A 24,398-nucleotide genomic window follows, 5' to 3' on the forward strand; every position below is an offset into this window, starting at 1 on the left:
TTAGTAGTAGTAGTAGTAGTAGCCTCTGCATAGTGTTCTTGTGGAAATCTTGGAATTTGAGGAAAAGAATAACGAGTGTTGGTCTAGTGCTTGTGGAAGGAAAAAATACATTAGCAGAGGATGGTTTCGATCCATCGACCTCTGGGTTATGGGCCCAGCACGCTTCCGCTGCGCCACTCTGCTTTTCACGTCCTGGTGTTTTCTTGCATCTCATTAATTTGTATAAAGATTGGTAGCCACCCGTGTCTATCAATTCCTCTTGCTCCCCTTTTCCCACTCACTTCCTCTAAGTTATGTCTTTCATTCTGAGTCGGCCCCTCATCGCCTTCTCAAAATTGCCGCCTGCACGCAATCTCTAAGGCGCCTGCACTTTTGCAATAAGGAAACCGAAGCTCTGAAATCCTTCCTCAGGAACTTGGTATTCCAACCCTTAGCTTCTCCTATACCGATTTCTAGGGATGAATTTAGAACTCAGACTCCTTCTCCCCTCCCGCACCAGCCTTCCCGAGCCTCCCACTGCTCACTCCCGGACTCTGAAGTTGGAACTCCTTGGCTCCTCCACGTCAGCGGCAAGGCCAGGGGCCCTGCATGGTCTCGCCGCCTGGAAAAACTGAAGACTTGGGCGAAGAGAAGGAAAAGCAAATACTTTTGAGAATTGTAACTTGAAGAGTTAAGGGAGATATGAAGCCCAAGGTAATCTACCATAGCTGGATTCTTTGTTCACACTTCGGCGGACAACACCTGTTACCTGTTTATTCAAAATCAGATTTCTCTCCTTTCATTTTCATGGTTATATGCCACATTCTTTTGTATCTTTTGTACTGCTCTCCCTCTCTCTTTTTTTTTTTTAAAGTGCTATTTACTAGAGAGATGAAACATTTAAGTGGATTTTTATGCAAATAGATTATAATGCTCCAAAACACCTTAGGAACCAGAAATCATCATTTTCCAAGGGCAGAGAGAACTCGAGTTGCTTGAGATGAACCTAGCCACCAACATTCAAAATCAGGAAGTGTGATTTTTGCTGAATAAGTCTACCTCAGATGATTGATCGATCCTATTCTGAGCTGTTCTTTCCTTCTCATATCCCCTCTGAATTCTGCAGGGCTCTGATTTTACCTTTTTTTTTTTTTTTTTTAATCTGCTACAGAAGCTGCAAACTTTGTCTTAACCTCTTTTTAAAGACAGAAACCATGAAATCATCACTTCCTCTGATATTTTCATTCCCAGTAACCTCCCCAACTACATTAACAGAATAAAACTACCACCTTCAAAAAGAATCATTGGTCCACGGTCTTATAAGCCAAAAGCTTTTAGTCCTGAATGTTCTCCCAGGAAGACCTTAGAAGAAAGGTGTGTAAATTCGATGAGGTACTATTGGGGTCCAGGCCTTGGTGGTGTTAGTGGCCTTCTATAAAACTCTTCAGAAGCTCAATGCAGACTTTTTTTTAGTCATCTGAACTGAATTGTACTGAATTGACCTTGAAGTGAATTTTATTCCAGGGAGGAGACAAAATATAAACATTTAAAGGATACCAATAAAGAATATATTTAGGAATCAAAGGTAGAAAAGAACTTTGAAATAAAACAGAAAAGTCCAACTATAAAGACAAAGATTGACAACTGTGACTATATTAAAATCAAGACCTTTTCATTAAAAATATCACACATAATTCCACATTCAAGGAATGGGACTATGTTTATCTTGTATTTGTTTAAAGTTGAGCTTTCAGCTTTTCATGTGATTACTAACAGCAATATGTTTCGAGAGTTTAAAAGAGGGAGAAAGAAGTCATGACTAGGATGTCAAGAGCTAAATGACAGGATTTGACTAAGAGGAAGGGGAAGCTGTTAAGTTTGAAAGATCGTTAATTGGCAGAAAAGGAGGATTCAGCATATTTTCTAAGTGTTTGGAAATTGGGACACCATAGTTCAGAAAAGGCAAATTTGATGTGTTTGGAATTTGGTTTGTTGCAAAACCGTCTAAATGCCAGAGGTTACCAATAGAAACATGAAGGTGAATGAAACATGGAGGTCTTTTGAGTGACTACTACTTGTCACATGGTTTGCTAGGGAAAGCACCTACATAAATTTTTTAAAACCCTCAACAATCTTGACGTAGGGCTTGCCCTCTAAATTTACAGATGAAAGAAATGTTCACAGATGGTCAAAATAATGTAAAATATCAACACATCACACTTTTGTAAATGATGAAGCTTGAATTCAAATATAAGCACCTGATTCAAGATTCTCATGTTTTTTCCTAACCTGCATTGCCTTTAAAAAAGTATTTCAGATTCTCTACATGAAGACCAAAAACAGAGCAAAAGAAACAACTCACTTCTGATTGATGTGCACCCAAAATGGATCTTTAAATAGCTGTTTGCCCATTCATGCACGTGTGTTTGAGTTGTCTTCTGCAGGCAATGAAAAATTTCTGAAGCCTGTTAATTTGGGAGACTAACTAAAAACTGTTATCAGACAGAATAGAAAAAAAAACACTGGATGAATACCTCTCACCTTAACCAAAGCAGGAGGGATTTTTAACCACAACAGCAACAACATTTTTAAAAACTCAGTAAAGATGTTAAACCAAGACCAAGACCTTATTCTAGTCCTCCATGCTCTATGTTTCTCTTCTTATGTGTCTTATAATAAACCACATCCTGCTTCTTCACTTCATATCCCTTCTTTGAGCACAGACTGAAAGAATGTAAAGGGGAAGATAAGTTAGAGCAAGAGAAAAATGGCAATGGAAGGAAAGGGAAGAGAGGAGAGGGGAGAAAGCAGTGGACCTTGCAGAAACTGTGAAGATGCTGAAAATATTATTGTATAGGGACTTGAAGTTCCACACACAGACCCAGTCCCCATTGATAAAATGCTGTGTTAAGATAAAATACTGTGAGATACTGTGAGCACTGGGGAAAACTCCTGAAAGACAATACCTGCAACACGTGCTGAGAAAATCTGTATCCTAAATCCTCTGATTCTTAAGGCTGGTCATGTAATGTGTAACTCATGGTTAGCAGGGATGGAGTGGGAGAAAAAGACTCAAGGTACATGAGGTGGGCTCCCCAGTTTTCAAAGCAGCATCAACTCTGTCTCCCAGTGCACCTCTTCACCATAAAATTACTCCTTTCCTGTCTTTTGGCTTTGCAGATAATTCTTGGTTTACTCCTGTAATTTCTAGAAATAACTTGTTCCTCTTCCTCTCGGATAGAATAGGCTTCAGTCATTGACAGAGTTGTTACTGGTGAGATCCTGTCAGTGTTATGTCAGGATGGCCGAGTGGTCTAAGGCGCCAGACTCAAGATCCTATCTTCCCTCTCTTGGGGCTTCTGGTCTCCGAATGGAGGCGTGGGTTCGAATCCCACTTCTGACAAGACTCAGTTTTGTTCTTGGCACACATGCGTCTTTCATCTCACTCTTGCCTTTCCACCTTCATTCTCCTGACTCTTGAGTATCCTCCCTTATTCTGTAGTTGGGTTCTTTCTACCTCTAAAGACAGTCCCCACCAGCAGCTCCACCCAGGCCTATACTCAGGAAGGTCCTGGTATCCCTGGAAGAGTCACTAACAAGTCGTCTCTACAACCACCAGCCAAGCATTTGACAAATGGACATTCCCAATCAGAGAACCTGGAGTATTCCCACATACAACTGGGCACATTAAAAAAAAATCTTTGCTACCGATGACTCCCTCTTCCCAGAGAGAAAGAGGCAGTGGATTTCCATTCAAAGATTGTCCCTTACTCTGTCAGCCTGTTTATCTTAATGAAACCCAGGAACTTGACTTAATAACAAAAATACAAAGTAACTAGAAAGCTCTCCCTTTCCTAGAGAGACCTCAAGCCAGACTATTATGCGCTGGAGGAATATGGCCTCACCACTGGCAAATCAAACAATGTTCTCCTGCATGACCACACCAATGAAAAGGACCCAGACTTTCTTAGTGGTAGCTCAGCCTTCAGAAGCTCCCACAGTCCTAGCTTTTTCCAGTGGGAAAGTTACTGGAATATTCACTGCTTTTCCCCACATGGAGGAACTGAAAGGAACAAAATGGAAGCAATAATAATAATAATAAACCCCACTGGAATCAATTTGTAGCTTTTGTATTTTTGTATTAGTGAGAAAGATATCCAAAAGAGTAAGTACACAGTTTCTGGTTTTGCCTTTAGATTTAAAGACAGCATCACAGTACCTATGGTACTGTCTCCCAGGTTAAGTAAGAAATGACACATTGGGGAATGGGGCAAGCACTCAGACCATCATTTCCTAAGTTTTTAAAAATCAAGCTCTGTAACACTTTACTGGCTAGAAGAAGGATCCTCAGAGCTTAGTACTCAGCATCCAGCCCAGGTGTTGGATACTTTATAAAGAGAAGAAAACATTTTAAAATGATTTCTATTTTATTTTACTTTTTAGATTTCCCCATTTATCTCAAAATATACTAGGAATGCTTTGGAACAGAAAATAAAACCAGTTACAGGAAAACAAACAGTCTCAATCTGAAACAATGGTTGGAAGAAGATGAAAATGGAGAATGAAGAAAAATAATTTGGAATTTCATGATTTCAGGGGAAATGCAGGACAGGAAAGAGTGGTGGATGTTTAGGAATCTGCAGAGGTGAGAGTGAAAAAAGTGGAATTTGATGATGGAAGGGAAAGTGACTTTGGATTCAAAAGGATAATTAATCACACTTGGTAGTTCAGGGCTCATTTGGTTATTGGTCCATGCATACTTTGTTTCAGAAACACCTTTTTCCTTGTCACAACCTGTAACCATCTCTTTCTTCTCCCCAAAACATATAGATCCTCTTTGAAGTATTTAATATTCTTTAGGAAAGAAACTACCCTCAAAAAGAGTGCTGTTGACTTGTGTGATTTTTATTGGCACTGTTAATCCTTATATGTTTTTATTTTACTCAACACAGTTTGAAAAATCTATTGTCTTGCTACAGTCGCATCTGCTCCTATGTGCAGCTGCCACATAGTATGAAATTCATGGGTGGCCACTGAAGTATACCTGGTGGATATCTAGCTTGCCTGTAATAATCTGGTACTGCAAAATCCTACACTTAGACAAGGGCAACCATGGAGTTGAGCTGGAATTTCACTGAGGTACATTCCTAGGAGGAAGATTGCTGTGCAATGATTTAAAAGCTATACAGGAAGAAAAACTCACTTAATGTCAAAGCTGCTAAAGTTAAAAGTCTTAATTTTAAGACCAATATCTTACCTAGCTTATATAGCTCTTCACAGAAGGCATTTTTTTACCTTAATAAAAATAAAGAAAAGATATCTAAATCAAATCATTTTGAAAAGAAATCTCAGAGCGAGCTCAATTTTACTCAGTTTTAACAGTATGAGCATTTCCTTTTGATAACCTAAAAATATTATCAGCAGTGTCATAGTCTTGAAGGACTCTCCCTCTTAGATATTAGAAATGACATAAGAAGATGTCATCTCACAAAGTCATCTTTGTGAGAGCTTTATAACAGATTCTTTTCCGTGTACAGAAAAGCAGTGAGGATTTCATTCATTCTCTCCACAGTAAAAACCCAACATCCAACAGTGGATGACTCATCAGTTGATCCACTAAGGAAAAGACCACAAGTTGTTATGGTACGTTTTTTTCTAGGAGGAGGGGAATCTCAGAAGGCAGTGCAGGAGGTTGCCTCCACGTGATTCTGAAAGTATTCCAGGATTCTTTGACCGGGGAATTCTCACTGTCAGGGCCCAGAAATATCAGGAACTTTCCAACACTTTTGTTCTGAATGTCGTAAGAACAAAATGAAGATGTGTCAGAAGTGGGATTCGAACCCACGCCTCCATTCGGAGACCAGAAGCCCCAAAGGTGGGAAGCAGAAGCTTGAGTCTGGCGCCTTAGACCACTCGGCCATCCTGACACGTTGACTCAAGCCCTTGACAGTATTGTACTGTAGACTCTAAGGAGTTGGCGTATAGGGGCGTCCCAGAAGAAAAGTTTCTGACATTTGTCGGACTGGGTGGGAGTTGTGAGTTCAGTGACAAACACAAAGGAAGCAGAACATGAGCGTTAATGCAGACCTGAATAATTCTTTTTGCCCTGGAGACAGGGTGGTAAGGTATTGAGAGACACTGTTCCGCCCCACCCCCACCAACCAGAGCTCCAGGTCCAGTCCCCGGCCTTCCGCGCCCCGCCCGCCAGAACAGGGACCCGGACTCACACAAATTTCTTCCTATGGCCTTGAACCCCACCTGTGACCTCGACCCCAGGGTCACAGTTTTCTTTGTGATTCAAACCTTCATTAAGCAGGTCCAGTTCGATGCTGCCTCAGGATCGGTGGAAACTTTGAGTGAATAAATGGTCAACCCCACTGCTCTGGACGAGAGAGAGTCATTCCCCTTGTTCTCAACCCGTCCGGACTCCGATTTAATCGCCCGAAGCCATTCATTCCACCGGTCACTGTTTTCTGCCCTGCAGGGTAGCCTGTGCTCTTCAGTAATAATCTTGCCTTACTTTCTAGAGCTCTCAGACGCTTCCCGGAAAATATTACCCCTCTGGGGTGACCGCAACAATTCTGAAACATATGTTTACGTTTATATGACTGAAAAATATATTTAAGTGATGGAAAATGAAATAAACAAAGGGGAAAGAAATGCTTTGGTTGCAATGATTATTTGGGGATTAAAGGAGAGGACAAATTAAAACCTCGAATAATTTGGAGTATCACCAAGTTTCTATAATTAGGCTGTGAAGATCCAAATCTATAGGACACTTAAATTAGAGAACTATCACTTTTAAATTTGTAATTTTCTCATCTATTACCCTAATGCAAATAGAAATCAGCTCTTAAAAATAATGTTATTGTTTGTAGATTTCACTCTTTTTATTGTGATAATTTTTTCTCTATACTAATAGTATGCTTACAAAGTATGCAATATTGAGTGTGTATTTAAATATATACATATGTTGAATTTTTGCATTAATGTTTTCTATAGCTTGAGGCATAGGTATATTTCTATACACCTTTGAAGTCTATTTATGTACTTTTTGTAGAAATGAAAACCTCTGAAAACAGGTTTAAAATATTTGGGGTACTTGAAAATGGATATTATGAAAATGTAAGCAAGAAATCAAAACTGAAATATGCCATAATTCAATTTTCTTTAATACACCAATTCTTGCAGGGCCCAGCACTGTCAATATTTCATGAACCTCTGGGTAATATGTTCCCTAGACACCTGTTTAATATTAATGCAAACTTATTTTAATGTCTCAAAATTTTCTTTATAAGTCCAGGGAACATTGGATAAATGAAATCTAAGGAGATAGAGGCTTCTAAGTGATTAGAATTAAGTCATTCAGTCATTAAAAAAAAAAAACCTGTCATAGATACTATTTTCTAAAAACGGCCATACCAATATATCTCATGTCATGTATTTTTCTTTTAATGCAATTTTGAGACATTCCTTCTGGAGGTGGGGGTCTATGTTCCCTCCCCTTGAATCTGGCTAGGCCTATGCCTGCTATGGAAGGGATGCTATACGACTCTCCAAAGCTAGGTTGTAAAAGGTGATAGAAACTGTCAATACTTTTCTCTCAAGACATTTGTCCCCAGAACCCAACCACCATACTGTGAGGAAGCCCAAACTAAGCTACAGGGAGAAATCACATGGAAAATACCTAAGGACTCCAGCCCACAGCCAGCAACAACTGCCATAATGAGTAACCCATTCTTCAGATGATTTCCTGCCACTGGTCTTATAGTCTTCCACTTGAGTTTCCAGAAATCACAGAGCAGAGACAAACTGTCCCCACTGTGCTCTGTCCAAACTCTGGGAGAACCAATAAATGTGTAGAACCCAAATAAATTATAGGTGTTAAATTAAGCCATTAAGTTTTATTATGATTTGTTATGTAGCAATAGTTAGGTATAGATCAGTCTTGGTCCACTCAGGAGAGAAGAACCAATAATGACAGGAAAAGTTGTTTATTTATTTTTCCAGTTTAATTGAGATATATTTGACATATACTACTATATAAGATTAAGGTATACGACATAATGATTTGATATATGTATATATTGCAAAATGGTTACCATAATTAGTTCAATTAACATCTATCACCTCACAAAGTTACAAATTATTTTTCTTTGTGATGAGAACTTTTAAGATCTGCTCTCTTAGTAACTTTAAAATATACAATACAGTATTGTTAACTACAGTTGTCAAGTTGTACATTATATCCCCAGAAAGTATATTGCTTATAATGAATAGGGAAAGTGTAATATATAGAATTGTTAACTAAAGAAGGGATTGGAGAAACAAGGAATTGATGAGTAAAAAGTAAAGTGAATACTAATGAATATAAGAATAGCAAATCACTACCCTTAGGACTGCTAAAGCACCTTAGGAAGTGCCCCCTCACCCATGGCTGAGATAAAGCACAGAAGGAAGAGACCTCTATACTTCACCCTACCCCTAGCTAAGATCCAGACCTTGATGGGGAAGGCTTGGGCATGATTCACTGAAGAGCAGAGCAATTTCTGTGGGGTTGTGCCAGCAGAACTTGCTTGAAATCTGCCCTCTGGAACTTGCTGAAGATCATTTTTCCAGTGTTTCTTGGAAAACTTCCTGGAGAGGTCTCTCACTGAGAGCTCCCCACTAGAAAACACTCAAGGGGGATGCCCGCCGGGGGAAGTTAGTGGCTGTTGCTGGCTGCTGGAGCCTGAAGCAGGGGAAAGCCATGCCTATGTAGGAGGTAGGCCCTGGGGAAGCAGCAGGCCAAGTAATGCATGGGAACCAGGATGCAAATCCCCCTTCCTCCTGCAATGATTCTCCACTATTCTCTACTGAAGAGATTTGGTGCCTATTAAAAGAAAACTATTTAAAGGATTCATACCCATTTCCACAAAGCAGGCAAAAAGGGTGAACTTGGGACTGAGAGACAGTAAATTCATGAGGAGTAGTGGATAATGCAAATTTTTTTACCTAAAAATGGGAACAAACTCTATAGCATGTGACTTTGCGGCTGTACAGCAGGCAGAAACAGGAAAGACCTTGAGAAGACTGTTACTGAAAAGTCCTGAAGACAGTTTCTTCCTGTTGCCTGTCTCATCATATTTCACTGAGCTTATACATTTCTTTAGGTGCAAGAAAATCAGAGGTGAATACTATACCTAAATATAGGATGAAATCTGTGAAAATGGCAAATCACAGACTTTCTCAAAGTTTCTGATCTTTCTTGAGACTACATCCCTTTCCTCTCTGATACTCAGGTGATGAGGAGGAGCTTCAGCAGAGAGGCCCTCCTGGACAGGCAAGTTTAGGATTATGGAGAATCTGAACAAACTGGCTCCTCCAGAAGGCAGGAGGCAGACTTTTCATTCAAGAAGTTTAGGAAGTTGCTGATGAGTAACAGTGATAAAATTGACCTCACATTTCTTTCACTCCCCTCACTCTCAACTTCATTAATATGCCCATTTCCTGTTTTGTTGTGTTTCTCTATATTTTTGTTTATGATACTCTGTGTCATAAGACATCAAATTGCCAACATCTGTTGGATGATAGGAAAAGCAAAAGAATTCCAGAAAAACATCTACTTCTGCTTCATTGACTACACTAAAGCCTTTGACTCTATGGATCACAATAAACTGTGGAAAATTCTTAAAGAGATGTGAATATCAGACCACCTGACCTGCCTCCTGAGAAATCTGTATGCAGGTTAAGAGCAACAGTTGGAACCAGACATGGGACAACAGACTGGTTCCAAATTGGGAAAGGAGCACATCAAGGCTGTATATTTTCACCTTGCATTTTTTAACTTATATGCAGAATACATCAGGTGAAATGCTGGTCTAGTAAAGCACAAACTGTAATCAAGTTTGCCAAGAGAAATATCAATAACCTCAGATATGCAGATGACACCACCCTTATGGCAGAAAGCGAAGAGGATCTAACGAGCCCCTTGATGAAAGTTAAAGAAGAGATTGAAAAAGCTGGCTTAAAACTAAACATTCAAAAAACTAAAATAATGGCATCTGGTCCCATCATTTCCTGGCAAATAGATGTGAAAACAATGGAAACAGTGAGAGACTTTATTTTCTTGGAGTCCAGAATTACTGTAGATGGTGACTGATGTGAGAGTTGTACCATAAAGAAAGCTGAGCTCCAAAGAATTGATGCTTTTGAGCTGTGGTGTTGGAGAAGACTTTTGAGAGTCCCTTGGACTGCAAAGAATTAAAACCAGTCAATCCTAAAGGAAATCAGTCCTGAATATTCATTGGAAGGACTAATGCTGAAGCTGAAGCTCCAATACTTTGGCCACCTGATGTGAAGAACTGACTCCTTGGAAAAGACCCTGATGCTGGGAAAGATTGAAGGTGGGAGGAGAAGGGGGCAACAGAGGATGAGATGGTTGGATGGCCTCACTGACTCAATGGACATGAGTTTGAGCAAGCTTCAGGGGTTTGTGATGGACAGGGAAGCCTGGCGTGCTACAGTCCATGGGGTTGCAAAGAGTTGGACAAGACTCAGTGGCTGAACTGAGGTCATAAGAACATTATTTTGCCCATATATGACTGTGGAGAGAGGGAGGTAGAGTGTGTTACTTTTTTACCCAGTGAGACCTTTAAAAGAGCAGGCTTGTTGGCTTTTCATAGATTCTACAGCCTCTCCTCTGAATGATGGGAGAACTGTATTCCAGATTGGGACCAAAGCATAGAACCTGGATTCCCCACTTCACCAATGAATCTTAATTTGCTGAGTTGTTTTTAATGAGTTACTTGAATTTGCTGGCAATCGAGTTGCTTTTGGTTTTGCTTTTTGTTTTTCATTAAGAGTTGTTTTTTAATGAACCAGCTATCAAATCCTGAAAGTAGACAGGAAAATAATCCTTGCTTTGTATCAGGAGCACAGGGTCTCTGATCTGGGACTGGAGACCTAGGATTTGTGGTTGAGTTTTCTTCCTCACCAAGTCTCTTTAAATTATTGCTGTTGCTGATCTGAGTGGAGTCCCTAAACAGATTGTGTGTGCGTGTGTGTGTGTGTGTGTGTGACCCTCACAGCCCCTTTGTGTGCTCAGTGTCTGACTCAGTGATCAGCGTGCTCATATTTATATGTGTGTGACTGTGTGCTCAGAGTGCTCCTATCTGACTCTTTGAGACCCCATGGACTATAGCCTACCAGGCTCCTCTGTCCATGGGATTTCCCAGGCAAGAAGACTAGAGTGGGTTGCCGTTTCCTTCTCCACGCAGTTCCTTTACCTGGGTGGAAATTAACAAATTTTCTGATATCTTTGCCACAGCTCCTTTAGACAGAATTTTTTTATTTGGATTTCAGCCATACCCAGTAGCCCTGGATCGAGATTTTAAAAGGTATTTCAGCCTCAAAGACACGGCTACAAACAGGCAGAGCCTCTCTTCGGCTTCAGTTTCAGGGAGGTCGCTCCATTTCCTTCTTCCTGCTGACCTCATCCTTATCCTCAACTCTCAGTCTCCCTTCTGAAAACTGATATCGAGGAATTTGAGACAGATCTCTCGTGTTTTCCCCCAAGGCTCTAAGAAATGAAGCCTGGAAAATCAGTGCGGAACATACTGCAGAGCAGAGGGCGTGACTGTAATTAAAATCAAGTGGCCCCGTACCCCTGATCCGGAAACCTCGCATCTTAGCGGATGGGCAAGCTGTTCATTCCCCACTCTCGTCAACGTGCAACCTCTGACCCTCGACTGCTCTGGATTTTTAGGCAAAAGTCTCAGAGTTGGATTAGGGGTCCTGTATTTCCTTTGACAAAAGCCAATCGAACATGATGTTAAAACTATCAGAGAGTGAGGGAATTTGTTTGACCACAGATCAGAAAATCGAAAAGGGATTGACAGTAGGGTGTCAAATTTTCCAGAAACGATTCAAAATAAAGCAATGTAACCCTAACGACTTCAGTATATAATCTGCTTTAAGACAAGGAGTTAAAAACTAAACTACTGGGGCTCCGTAGCTCAGGGGTTAGAGCACTGGTCTCGTAAACCAGGGGTCGTGAGTTCGAATCTCACTGGAGCCTTGGGACGTTGCTTTTAGAGAAAACACATGACACAAATAAAGTTGCTGTGATATACGAATTCTTGATATCTGAAATTCAGGTGTGGAAAACCTCATTTGAAATGCCACCAATACAATTAATACCAGTACAAGCTTTTTGATGTGAAGAGCCGACCCATTGGGAAACACCCTGGTGCTGGGAAAGACTGAAGGCAAAAGGAGAAGGGGCGGCAGAGGATGAAATGGTTAGATAGCATCAGTGACTCAACGGACCTGAGTCGGCAAACTCCGAGAGACAGTGAAGGACAGAGAAGCCTGGCGTGCTGCAGTCCATGGGGTCGCAAAGAGTCGGACACGACTTAATGACTGAACAACAACAAGCCTTTTAATAAACCAATTTCTACTGTGATTCAATTTGTTGTAACCTGGAGTCCTGACTAACTTTGGTGCTATAAGCCTAAAGAGATATTGTAATTATTGATTTTATCATACTTGCTTAATGGAGTCAAAGCTTCCTTGAAGACAGGAGTCATATCTTGCTTCATATTTTATCTCAGAGCTAGATACAACAATAGAAAACTCAAAAACTGAAAAAGCAAAGAGAATAAAGACTGAAAAAAACAAGAACAGAGTGTTCAAGGGCTGCAGTACAAGTAGAAAAGATGTAACATGTAAGTAAGGGGAACTCGAGAAGAAGAGAGAAAGTAAGAGAAGAAATATTTGAGAGAATAATGACTCGGGATTTTCCTAAAATTAATGTCAGACACCTAACCACAGGTTGAGGAAGCTCAGAGAACATCAAGAATACATAATAAGACTACAACTAGCTACTTAATTTTTAAACTACAGAAAACAAAAGATAAAGTCCTGAAAGAAGTTAGAGGGAAAAACATCTTACCCATACAGAACCAGAGATAAGAATTATATCAGACTGCTCCTCAGAAACCACGCAAGGAAGAAGACAGTGAAGTTAAATATTTAACATTTTGATGGGGGGGAAAAACCCAACTCAGCATTTTGTACCCTGCAAAATTATCCTTTGGAAGCAAGAAAAATACTTTCTAAGACCAACAACACTTTAGAGAATTTGTTGCTAGATGACCTGACTTGCAAAAGCAATCAAACAAACAAAAAACATGCTAAAAGGACTTCTTAAGAGGCATGGGAAAAAATAATAAATAAAGGTCAGAAACTCAGGTCTATATAGACAAAGGAAGAGCACTGAAGAAGAAATAAGTGAAGATAAAAGAAAAACTTGTATTTTTCTCATTCTTAATTGATTTACTATATAACAGTTTGTTCAAAATAATAGTATTAACTAAGTATTTGATTATGTACACTTATTTATATACCACACACCTCTCTCTATATATATTTGCTGTGTACGTCTGTATATATGTGACATGAATGACAGCAATGATACAAGGTACAGGTGAGAGCAATTGGGATTCTTTTGTTGTTATAAGGTACTCACGCTATTCAGGACATGATATAGTGCTATTAGTGTTATCTGAAAGTAGACTTGGACTAGTTGTAAATATATTGCAAACTACTGAAAAAAGTAAAAGAAGTGTAACTGTATGCTAAGACAGGAGAGAACATAGAATCATATAAATGCTCAATTAAAACCTCAAAAGTGTAGATGACAAAAGTAGGAAGAAAGAACAAGGGTAGTAAACAAAAGCCAATAATGACTTAGTAAATATTAATCCAGCCACATCAATAATTACTATGAATATTAATGGTTTAAATACATCAATTATATAAGGGAGTTATTATCAAGAAGACAAGAAATAACAAGTGCTGGTGAGGGTGCGGAGAAAAGGAAACCTTTCTGCACTGTAAGTGGAAATGTAAATTTATGCACTCATTATGGAAAACATCATGGAGGCTTCTAAAAAAATTAAAAATAGAACTACCATATGATCCAGCAAATTCACTTTGGGTATTTATCTGGAACTTGAAGGAAACATCCACTTTGATGAACTAAATCAAGTTGACCCAGAGAAAGGAATCCAGAGAGATAAATACTCCAAACTTTCTGTCTTCTCTCATTCTGTTTGCTCCCTCAGTTGAAACTCAAGATGAAGTTGCAGGGCAGGGAAACCTAAATTGTAGTCAGTGCAGGCTATGCTGCTGTGTCGTTTCAGTCGTGTCCGACTCTGTGTGACCCCATAGACGGCCTCCTACTGGGCTTCCCCATCCCTGGGATTCTCCAGGCAAGAACACTGGAGTGGGTTGCCATTGCCTTCTCCAATGCATGAAAGTGAAAAGTGAAAGGGAAGTTGCTCAGTCGTGTCCGACTCTTAGTGACCCCATGGACTGCAGCCTACCAGGATCCTCCGTCCATGGGATTTTCCAGGCAAGAGTACTGGAGTGGGGTGCCATTGCCTTCTCCTGCAGGCCATACTTCCATAGAAAAAAGAGCAGGCAGAAATCAGAAGGTTTTTTTTTTTTTTTTTTTTTTAACGTTAACAATCCCAAGCACTTGGCTTTCTATCTACATTTTTCTTCATGCACATTTTTTTATGCTTATAATGTCTGCATTGTATTAATGAAAGTCAGTTTAATATCCAGTGACATATTGTGAGTCTTGTAAGTTTTCATCTCTTAAGAATAGTTCCGAAGATACTGGTTCTTCTTGTCTAGATCCAGACTTGGAATACAGCACATGAGTGCTAAGATGAGGTTTATATAAATCACTTAGAACAATGTCTGGCCCAATAAGCGCCATCCAACTTGTGGCTGCTATTGTTGTTAGATGAATGCCCTCTAGAGGTTCAGACAGAGCTCGAGGACTGTGTGGTGGGAATCTAGGAGAAGATCGTGTGGTGAGATGGTCATTACTAAAGGGCTATGTCGCTTCTCACTGCTCCTTACTTTAAGGTGTGTTTTAAACACACGTAACGATCCAGTACAACAACGCAGCAGACGCCGAAATATGGAAATAGTTCTCTCCCCTCGCACTCCTTCCTGCATCTGAATGGGGATATTTGGTCACTGGTCTAGCACTCTCAATCCTGTTTGTTAAGTCCCGTGTGGACAGGAATAGTCAGGCTATTCCATTATTTACACAATTCTCCTTCTCACTGACAGGAATTATTCCATAAAAGCCTGAAAGCCTCACACCTGGTATGTATGTGCCAGCTGCGATTACTCTATGCCAAATACAAACAAGCAAACTAACAAACAAAATTGGCCTTTATAATGAGATGCCCCAGGCAGAAAATGAAGATACTGGGTGGGCAAATTGGGTTTGCCTCTACTCTACTGGGTTGTAGAGGCAAACTACCTGCAATGAACCTCGAAAGAAGGTCAAAGCGGGTGGAGGAGCAGGGTGGGAGTGGGGATCGGGGACACCACCTTGGTCTCTTTTAACACTCGGCACAAAGGAGCCGTTTCCGCTCTGGTTGTTTTCCCACAGGAGATGCCGGACCAGCCGGCTGTATGACTTAGAATGAGGTTTGCAAGCAGGCTCGGGAAGGATTTAGGGGAACCTGGAGGCACAGCCCAGAGATGCTGGACAGCAAGGTGGATAGTTCCGCCAGAAGCGCAGCGGGTGCTGGGAAACCCGCTGGGCGAGGACTGGGCTGGCTCTGCTTCTCTGGGTCCTGATCTGGTAGGAAGGATCACGGATCAGCCAGGCGGTGCGCAGTGATGCAATACCTCAGTCAAATAGCCCTTGTCTTCCGCGGAAATTGTTCCCTTCTTGGAGTCAAGGCGAGGGGGAACCAGAGTCCGCCCGTCCTTTCTCTTCAGCCTTTTCTCGGGGCTTCTGAAACGAGCATCCCTGAACACCTGGGAAATGCTGATCTTTGCGGGCCCAGAGGAAGGATCACAAACACGCTTGCGGGAGAGATGGAAGTGTCTCGATCAAAGTGTCTCTGCCAGGCCAGCCGCGGCTGAGGAGGGTGGGGAGAAGAGGGTCCCCAGCAGTGCGGCGCGTTCCCGCTCTGCTTGTCTTGGGGATCCTGCGCGCCGGTCGCTCATGGCTCTGTAGAGTGCGCACCGAGAGCTAGGGGAAAGCATGCTCCAGTGGCGCAATCGGTTAGCGCGCGGTACTTATACAGCAGTATATGTGCGGGTGATGCCGAGGTTGTGAGTTCGAGCCTCACCTGGAGCATGTTTTCTTTCCTTTACGGTTTCAGTTTCTTTTCACTCTAATACTTTCCATCTCTCCTCTTTAAAGATAAAAGCTAAAAAGAGGCTACTACATTTTCCAAGGTGAGAACGCAGATATTCCCATGATTAAGGAGGATATTTGGTCGTTTTCAAACACAAAGAAATCACAAGCCGAAAGGAGGCAAATTGAGCTCATTCAGTCATATTCGATTCTCCTCTGTCAGGAGTTCTTAAAGTCAGGTTGTACAGCTTCGAATGAGTCTCCCTCATCCTTTCCTCGCTCCTAGTGTAAAACCATCCCTCAAATCTTTGGGAATTGAGCACGGAAGAGGACAACCTGGGTCTTACGCTCTGCCATTTCGTGCAGCTGTCACAGGGGCTCACGAATGACCAGAAGCTGCGCTCAGGCATCTTAACGTCGAGTTCCATAAGATCTGTACTGAGGTTGCTGAACTTCATCTGTGAAATATAAATGTGTTTGAGTTGAGCTCCACCGCCTGCTTTACATAAACCAGACTGGGGAACAGAAATTTATCTCCCCCTGCAATGAAACGTAGGTAGCTGTGTATGTATTTCTTCCTAATTTCATCAGAAAATAAACGACCTTGTTTGGAAAAACGACATTCATCTGGAGGCTGTGTCTGAAATAAATGATCGTATGTTGCTCTACTTGTATCCAGTCTCTCCTGGATTTCATTGTTTCACAGGGCCCTCCTTGTGTTTCTTATGTATCGTTATAGCCTACAGTTTCATCTCAATTTTTTTCTCACCTACTCATATACACATTCTTTGTATTATATTCATTCCCTTAATTACAACATCTTTCCAAATACTGATGATTTTAAGATTTCCTTCCCATCCAGTCCCCTCTTTTGAATCAAGACATATGCATCCTACTGCCTACAGGATATTTCTGTCTAGACATGCCTGCAAGTCTGTAACAGCAACACATGGGGAAATCATCAAACTCAAATCCACTCCCTCTCCTGTGCACTTTATCTCAAAGGCAGCCATTCAGCAAATACTTGATGCCTGCTTTTTGGCAGATCCACTCTAGATGCTGAGATTACTGTAGTGGGGGGAAAAAAAATCAAATCTCTATTCTCTAGAACCTAATTTCTAGTAGAGGGAAATAAGCAATGAACAACTGAACATAAATATATTTATATATAGTTAGACAAAATGGTAATAAGCTTATAGCAAAAAGCAAAAATAGGATAAGAGGGATCAAGGATACCAGGGAATATGCTGGGAGTGCTATGTAATATAAGGTTGTTAGAGAAGGCCTGTCTAAGCAGTGACATTTAAGCAGAAACCTGAAGGAAATAAGGGAGAAAGTCTTGGATATATATGGTGAAAGACAGGTATGGGCAGAGGCAAAAGTCAAGCTATGGGAATGGAGCCATGAGCATAGTTAGAGAAGAAAAAGGAAAAGGGGTCGCCCTGGCACATAGTAAGTCCTCTACATATGAATCTTCAAGTTGCAGAACTTTCAAAAATGCCAACATGCATTCGCTTGTCCAGTCACGTGAGTTAGTTCACTTGCCTGGCTTACATCGTCACATGCGTGCATCCTCTACAAGTGGTTGTGCTTTTGTGTACTTTATTGTACAGTACTGTATAGAGTACAGTATCTTTCTTCCAAGTCTAGGATGTCCAGAAGCAAGTGTAAAAGCATCAGTGATGTGTCTGGTACTGCTGAGAAGCACCAGGAATTGGAGGCCCAGAAAAAGGAAGAAGAGAGATAAGAGGAAGAAGTAACTGAAGAACTGAAGTGATTCATGATGAAGGAAATGGCAAGGGAATTTTCTTTATTTGAGGAGGCACTGTTAGCTTTTGAGCACAGGACCTGAATCTATAATGATACACAAAGGAGGCAGCCGCCGTTCAGAAAGCAATACTGTGGTACCGTGTCATTTACGGTGAGAAAAAAAGAGCTACTACCCAGATCACTGGATCATCGAGCTGGGAGGGATCAGGGGCAGGAGGAGAAAGGGACGACAGAGGATGGATGAGACGGCTGGACGGCATCACCGACTCGATGGACGTGAGTCTGAGTGAACTCCGGGAGTTGGTGATGGACAGGGAGACCTGGAGAGCTGCGATTCATGGGGTCGCAAAGAGTCCGACACGACTGAGCGACTGAACTGAACTAAACTGAACTGAGATAGAATTGAATTCAGCAAGGAATCAGAACTTATGTCTTCAGTGTCAGGCATGAGTGACACTGCCCCTTTGCCCTCCATCTCCTATTGCTGACAGTCCTTCAGCTCTACCATCTCCCATCTCTCCCTCCTCCAGTCAGTAGCTCTTCTTGCCTGTACACTCCATGCCAGCCCCTGAATGCCAGCTGTTGTATTGTACTACTCTACTGTAAGATTAAAATGTTTATTTTATTTTTTGTTTGTTATGTATTATTTGTGTAAAAAGTATTATAAACCTATTATAGTACAATACTGTATAGCTGATTGTGTTAGTTGGGTACCTAGGTTAACTTTGTGAATGAACTGGACTCATGGACGAAGTCCTGTAATGGAAGTTATTTGTATGTCAGGGACTTACTGAATTTTTCAACAGAAGAGTCTCTTTAATAGTTTTTGAAACCTAGTGCCTGACATGATATTACATAATACTAGTTAATACAGTGACCAAATGTTGTTTGAGGAAACAATGTGAAAATAAAATTGCCAGAATCACAAAGAATGGCTCCAGGGGTTATTCCTGTTTCCTGTAGTGATCTCTGGCCAGTCAAGGGCTGGGTTGTCTCTGATTCCCATGGCTTGATTTGGGAACTCTGTGATGACTCTGATCACACTAACTTCTGTGCAGCTAGTGGTTCAAAACAGAAAGCAACAATACAGTTCTCTAATGTTTCCTTTAAAGCAAAATGCATTTATTTAGGATGCACTAGGCATGAGGAGTTTCAGTTGTAGCATTCAAACTCTTAGTTGCGGTTTGCGGCATGTGACCAAGGATCAAGTTGGGGCCCCCCCGCATTGGGAGTGTGGAGTCTTACCCCTGGACCACCTGGGAAGTCCCTTAGGTCTCTTTTCTGGTAAGACATTTATATACAGTAAGATTCAAGCATTTTAAGTGTAGAGTTTGATGAATTTTGATAATTGTATTAATTTCCTATTGCTTCTGTAACAAATTAGGACAAACCTAATTGTTGTTGTTGTTCAGTTGCTAAATTGTGCCTGACTCTTTGTAACCCATGGACTGCAGCACACCAGGCTTCCCTGTCCTTCACTGTCTCCTGGAGTTTGCTCAAACTCATGTCCATTGAGTCGGGAATGCCATCCAGCCATCTCATCCTCTGTCACCCCCTTCTCTTCCTGTCCTCAATCTTTCCCAGCATCAGGGTCTTTCCCAATGAGTGGGCTCTTTGCATCACGTGGCCAAAGTACTGGAGCTTCAGCTTCAGTATCAGTCCTTCTGATGAATATTGATTTCCTTTAGGATTGACTCGCTTGATCTCCTTGAAGTCCAAGGGACTCCCAAGAGTCTTCTCCAGCACCACAATTCAAAATCATCAATTCTTTGGTGCTCAGTCTTCTTTATGGTCTAACTCTCACACCCATACCAAAACCATGACTTTTGTTTTGTTTTGTTTTCCATATTTTAAAATCTATTTGCCTTGTATCTGTCTCCATCCACCAGAAGATAAGCTTCATAAGAATAGGGACTTGATCTTTTTCCTCCCAGCATCTTGGGTCATGCCCAGCATGGTGAGATAATTAGGAAGTGAAAAAGTATGAGTTTGACTATACAGACTTTTTCCAGAAAGCAATGTTTCTGCTTTTTAATACGCTGTATAGGTTTGTCACAGCTTTTCTTCCAAGGAGCAAGGGTCTTTTAATATCAGGGCTGCAGTCACCGTTCATAGTAATTTTGTAGCCCAAGAAAATAAGATCTCTGGTTCCTCTGCCTTTGCTAAATTCGGCGTGTACATCTGCAAGTTCTTGGTTCACATACTGCTGAAGCCTAGCTTGAAGGATTTTGAGCATTACCTTGCTAAGCAGTGAACTAAAATGGACAGGAATGGGTAAATTTAATGCAGATGACCATTATATCTACAACTGTGGGCAAGAATCCCTTAGAAGAAATGAAGTAGCCCTCACAGTCAACAAGAGTCCAAAATGCAGTGCCTGAGTGCAATCTCAAAAATGACAGACTTGGTTTGTTTTCAAGGCAAAACATTCAACATCACAGTAATCCAAGTCTATGCCCCAATTACTAATCACTAATGCCAAAGAAGCTGAATATGAATGATTCTATGAAGGCCTACAAGACCTTCTAGAACTAACACCAAAAAAAGAGATGCTCTTTTCATCATAAGAGACTGGAATGCAAAAGTAGGAGGTCAAGAAATACCTGGAGTAACAGGCAAGTTTGGCCTTGCAGTACAAAATGAAGCAGGGCAAAGTTTAGCAGAGTTTTGGCAAGAGAATGCCCTGGTCATAGAAAACACCCTCTTCCAACAACACAAGAGAAGACTCTACACATGGACATCACCATTCAATACCAAAATCAGAATGATTATATTCTCTACAGTCGAAGATGGCAAAGCTCTATATAGTCAGCAATGACAAGATCTGGAACAGACTATGGCTCAGATCATGAAATCCTTACTGCAAAATTCAGGCTTACATTGAAGAAAGTAGGGAAAACTGCTAGGCCATTTGACCTAAATCAAATCCCTTATGTTTATATAGTGGAGGTGACAATTAGATTCAAAGGATGAGATGTGATGAACAGAATGCCTGAAGAACTATGGACGCGGAGGTTTGTAACATTGTACAGAAGGTGGTGAGCAAAACCATCCCAAAGAAAAAGAAATGCAAGAAAGCAAAGTGGTTGTCTGAGGAGGCCATACAAATAGCTAAGAAAAGAAGAGTAGCGAAAGGCAAAGGAGAAAGGGAAAGGTATATTCAACTGAAAGCAGAGTTTCAGACAATAGCAAGGAGAGATAATAAAGCTTTCTTAAGTGAACAATTAAAAGAAATAGAGGTAAACAATAGACTGGGAAAGATTAGAAATCTCTTTAACAAAATTGGAAATACCATCATTTCATGCAAAGATAGGCACAATAAAGGACAGAAACGGCAAGGACCTGATAGAAGCAGAAGATATTAAGAAGAGGTGGCAAGAATACACAAGAAGAACTATACAAAAAAGGTCTTAATGATCTGGAAAACCAGGATGATGTGGTCACTCACTCACCTAGAGCCAGACATCCTGGGATATGCAGTCAAGTGGACCTTAGGAAGCATTACTGTGAACAAAGCTAATGGAAGTGATGGAATTCCAGCTGAGCTATTTAAAGTTCTAAGAGATGATGCTGTTAAAGTGCTGCACTCATTATGTCAGCAAATTTGGAAAACTCAGCAGTGGCCACAGGACTGGAAAAGGTCAGTTTTCCTTCCTATCCCAAAGAAAGGCAATGCCAAAGAATATTCAAACTACTGTACAATTGCTCTCATGTCAGAAAATTAGTGGCTTAGCACAAAATTCTTGTCTTGCAGTTTTGTAGATAAGAAGTCTAAAAAGGCTCTCACTGGGTTAAAACCAAGCTGTTGGCAAGTCTGTTCCTTCTGGAAATTCTCTTGGACAATTCTTTTTCTTGCTTTTTCTAGCTTCTAGAGGTGGCCCACATCCCTTAACTCTGGACCCCATTCACCTTCAAAGCCAGCAATTGCATTACTGTAATCTCTGCTTCCCTTGTCACATCTTCTCTGATTCTCATCTTCTTATGTCTCTCTCTTCCACTTTTGTTAGGAAACAATTTATTCATTTATATATTTTTGGTTGCCCTCAGTCTTTGTTCCTACCTGGAGGCTTCACTGCTTGTGGTGAGCTGGGGTTCCTCTTCATTTCTGTGTGTGGGCTTCCTGTTTTTGGTGGCTTCTCTTGTTGCTTCTCTTGATCTGGCTCTAGGCATGTGCATTTCAGTAGTTGCAGCACTGTCTCAGTAGTTTTGGTCTGCAGGCTCCATAGTCAGGTGAGCCCACAAATTTGATTACTTAGATTAAATGAGCCCATTCTTTGGAGGATATAGTAAAAAACCAAGCAAGTTATATTATGTATATTGATAAACTGATTTTAAAGTATATTGAAAGATTCAAAATAACCAACAGGATACTGAAGTTAACAACCTGGAGAAGGAAATGGCCATCTACTCCAGTATTTTTTCCTGGAAAATTCCATGGACAGAGGAGCCTGGTGGGCTACAGTCCATGGAGTCACAAGATTTGGGCATGACTTAGCAGCTAAACCTCCACCACCACCACTGAAGAAAAAGGTTGGAGATCTGACATTATTTAGCTTCAAGATTTGTTAGAAAGCTACAGTGATCAAGACAGTATGGTATTGGTGAAAGAATAAATAAATAGATCAACGGAACAGAATAAAGAACCTAGATATAGACCTAAACCAATCCAGTCAACTGATCTTTGATGAAGGAGCAAAGACAACTTAATAAAAAACTTATATTTTCAACAAATAATTCAGAAAAAACTACATGCAAAATAAAAATGAATCTAGACATAGATCTTATGTCACAAATATTAATTCAAGTAGATGATGTGCACGCACACTCAGTCTCTCATTTGCGTCTAACTCTTTGCAATCCCATGGACTATAGCCCACCAGACTCCTCTGTTCATGGGATTTTCCAGGCAAGAATACTGGAGTGGGTTGCCATTTCAAAAGCAGATTATAGGCCAGACCTAAATGAAAAATATAAAACTTTTCTGGATAACACAGGAGAAAACATAGCTGATCTCAGGTTTGGTGATAACTATTTACCACACTACACAGCTTATAGGATCTCAATTCCATGCTCAGGGGTTGAACCTGAGCCAGGGTAGTGAAAGCACTGAATCCTTATCATTAGACCATCAGGGAACTCCTGGTGATAACTTAAAAAATATATATAATTCTTTATTTGACTGTCTTATTTGTGGCATGTGGGATCCAATTCTCCCACCAGGGACTGAACCCTGGCTCTGTGCACTGGGAGAAGGGAGTCCGAGCCACTGAACTACCAGGGAAGTCCCTGGAAATGATTTTTTAGATACTATACCAAGAATATGATCTGTGAAAGAGAAAAAATGGAAGAATTGGAGTCCATTAAAATTAAAATTTTCTGCCTGTGAAAGCCTGTGGAAAGAGAATGACAGACTGGAGAAAATATTTACAAAATATATATTTGATGAAGGAGTTCATGATCTGAGCCACAGTCATTTATACTGAAATAATAATTTTTAAATAATAAGTTAAAAAAATTTAAAAATCCAGAATAGCTATGGCAATCCAAAGTAAGAAAAACAAAACTGAGGCCCTGTATTATCAGACAATATTACTTAATTTTTAAAATAATTTGTTTAGTTAATCAGAGGATATTTGTTTTACAATGTTGTGTCAGTTCTGCCTACAATAACATGAACCAGCTATAGGTATACATATGTCCCCTCCATCTTGAATCTCCTTCCCACCTTCTGCCCCATATCGAAGCTCTAGGCTATCAAAGAGCACCAGGTTGAGCTCCTTGCATCGTACAGCAAATTTCCACCGGCTATCTATTTCATATGTGGTAATGCATACTTTTTAATGCTACTCTCTCAATTCTTCCCACCCTTTCCTTCCCCCACTGTGTCTACAAGTTCTCTATGCCTGTGTCTCTATCGCTGGCCTAAAATTAAGTTCATCAGCACCATTTTTCTGGATTCCATATATATTCGTTGATATATGAATTTGTTTTCTCTTTCTGACTTCCTTCACTCTGTATAACAGGCTCTAGGTTCATCCACTTCACTAGAACTGGCTCAAGTTCATTCCTTTTTATGTCTGAGTAATACTCCATTGTATATATGTACCACTACTTGTTTATCTGTTCATTTGTTGATGGTTATCTAGGTTGTTTCTATGTCCTGGCTATTGTAAATAATGCTTCAAGATATTATTACTTAATTTTAAGTTAAAGAAATTAAGATAGTGTCATTTTAGTGTAAAGACAAACGTAGGTCTATGGGGCAGAATAGAAAGTCTAGGGAAAAACAGACACATATACAGTTCCCTGTTTGATGATAGGGAGACAGTGCAATTCAGTAGGGGAAAAATTGACTTTTCAATAAATAATGCTGGGTTAATTGAAATAATATATTAAAGAAAATGAATTTAATACTTATCTCACACTATACATAAATTCAAAATGGAATATAAACTTAAATGTTAAAAATAAAATACTTAAACTTCTAGAC

At 40.5% G+C, this 24,398-nt stretch overlaps 5 non-coding genes across 5 annotated transcripts; 3 read left to right on the forward strand and 2 right to left on the reverse strand.

Annotated features, from left to right (window-relative positions):
• On the reverse strand, positions 112-183 carry TRNAM-CAU. The gene has a single exon. It is a non-coding gene; the product is annotated as a tRNA-Met (tRNA).
• Positions 3,275-3,382, forward strand: TRNAL-CAA. The gene is made up of 2 exons: positions 3,275-3,312; positions 3,337-3,382. It is a non-coding gene; the product is annotated as a tRNA-Leu (tRNA).
• TRNAL-CAA lies at positions 5,800-5,906 on the reverse strand. The gene is made up of 2 exons: positions 5,869-5,906; positions 5,800-5,845 (listed from the first exon to the last, which is right to left on the reverse strand). It is a non-coding gene; the product is annotated as a tRNA-Leu (tRNA).
• On the forward strand, positions 11,965-12,037 carry TRNAT-CGU. Its single transcript has one exon. It is a non-coding gene; the product is annotated as a tRNA-Thr (tRNA).
• TRNAI-UAU lies at positions 16,045-16,138 on the forward strand. Its single transcript has 2 exons — positions 16,045-16,082; positions 16,103-16,138. It is a non-coding gene; the product is annotated as a tRNA-Ile (tRNA).

This window comes from Capra hircus, chromosome 23 (genome assembly GCF_001704415.2).
Source record: "Capra hircus breed San Clemente chromosome 23, ASM170441v1, whole genome shotgun sequence".
NCBI classification, from domain to species: Eukaryota; Metazoa; Chordata; class Mammalia; order Artiodactyla; family Bovidae; genus Capra; species Capra hircus.